The sequence below is a fragment of the Apium graveolens genome, chromosome 7 (genome assembly GCF_009905375.1).
Source record: "Apium graveolens cultivar Ventura chromosome 7, ASM990537v1, whole genome shotgun sequence".
Taxonomy (NCBI): domain Eukaryota; kingdom Viridiplantae; phylum Streptophyta; class Magnoliopsida; order Apiales; family Apiaceae; genus Apium; species Apium graveolens.
The window spans coordinates 49,845,990-49,847,862 of NC_133653.1; the positions used below are offsets into that span (position 1 = coordinate 49,845,990).

At 36.4% G+C, this 1,873-nt stretch overlaps 1 long non-coding RNA gene across 1 annotated transcript; it reads right to left on the minus strand.

The window, feature by feature from the left end:
• Window positions 1-211: 211 nt before the first annotated feature.
• On the minus strand, window positions 212-1,275 carry LOC141672896 (uncharacterized). The gene is made up of 2 exons (XR_012555736.1): window positions 1,145-1,275; window positions 212-423 (listed from the first exon to the last, which is right to left on the minus strand). It is a non-coding gene; the product is annotated as an uncharacterized LOC141672896 (long non-coding RNA).
• Between the last annotated feature and the right edge of the window lie 598 nt (window positions 1,276-1,873).

Below are 1,873 nucleotides of genomic sequence, written 5' to 3' on the forward strand. Positions count from 1 at the left end.
CCCAATTTTTTGGTCCGTTAAGCTTAACGAACGAACTGTTGTTCGACTCGTGTTCGGCTAGAGTTCGTTCGAGTTCGACTCGAACTCGCCTCGAGTTCGTGAATCTTGAGTTCGTTCGAGAAAAAATGTAAATTCAGCATACTTTACAGATCATACAGTCATACACTAATACTTAACAAATTAGCACCTAAATTGTAAATCTGCAGCTGGAATAAGTACATATGTGCATGATAAATTAAAGACCGATAACTCATTAGTTATTACAAAACCAACCCAAAATGAAAATTAAAAACTAAATGTCTCGATAGTCGATTCTTGGAGCTAGAAGTTAGAAGTTATTTAACTACTGTCCATGTCTCCATGAGCATCCTGCATCCCACATCCAGAAGAAAGCAAAACATGCACATTTTTAAGCGTTGCAATCTGCATTTAATTATTTAAACAATCAAATATTACTAATTTGCATGAAAACAAAGCAACTGAATTGAACTAGTTTACATGAAAACAAAGCAACTGAATTGAACTAATTTACATGAAAACAAAGAAAAAAACTATCCAGAAAGATCGTCTTTCTTGTCCGTGATCGTCAAGTAAAAATCATAATGATTCTGTCCTAACATCCAGAAACACAGATGAGGTGTCAAGAGGGTAGAAATTATAAGAGGGAGACATAGAGCTGGGGAAGCCTGCGGGACTCATGCTAGTCACCATCTTATTAATTCAGAATTGATAAGCAAGATGTTGCAGAGTCTAGACTTCAGAGGCTTGTCTCTGAAAGCAAAGGCACCCTGATTCACAATACTATTGCCCCAAATAATTGGCTAACATGCCATTCTATTTTTAATTTTTACTACTGTCTTTAATTCTATTCAGACCAACTGAATAACAAAACAACATTCATTTACATTTACATAATTAGCTTAACCTTAATCATGTCGTATAGTAGAGACTTTGTTCATAACCATGGATTAATCGTAATTCGTAAACAAAGCTTAAGCAACTGAATTCGTATACAAGTACAACCCAACAAGCAACAATCAAACTTAATTTTAAATTTTAAAATCCAAAATCAAAGTGTTTCATACCTAAAACCCTAAAACTTAATTTTAAAATCAAAGTGTTTCATAAACAAAGTGATTCATACCTAATCCAAACAATCAAAGTGTTCTTGTCTCTAGCCTCTTAGCCTCTCGAGTCTCGTCGAATTTAGGGATTGTAGCGTAAGCGTCGTCTCGTGCCGCGGTAAGAGTAGTGTGTCTAATACTCTAATCTGAATTTATTTTTATTTTGTTATTTCTTTGATTGGGCTTATATGGATTTGCGTTTTATGTGTACATGACTGGGTTCTATGGGTTGGGCTTCAAACACAAAGGCCCAAAAAATCATATTGATTTTAAGTTTTAATGGGCTGTCCGTTTTTCGTCCGGGTTCGAGTTCGGTTCGGTTAGGTTCGCGAACAACTCGTGTTCGATTCGTGAATAAGCGAACTCGAGTTCGGACCAAAATTTTGTTCGTTAACGTTATCGAACAATGTTCGGTTCGTTAATTTTATGTTCGTGTTCGTGAAATGTTCGTCCGAGTTCGTCCGAGTTCGGTTCGTTTACAGCCCTATGCGTACCCGAATTATCCGTTTGACAGCCCTAATCGGAATTAGGTTTAATTTGGTTTAACAGTAGACCTGGCAAATCGGATAACCGGATCGGTTTCGGATCAGATCTATTTCGGATCGGTTCCACTTTCGGATTATGATATAACTCGAGGTTATTCGGATCAGATCAGATGTGATTCGGTTTAGATGAAATTTGGATAAAAAACGGATAAAATTCGGATAAAAATCGGACAAAATTCGGTTCGGATTAAATTCGGTTTAGAT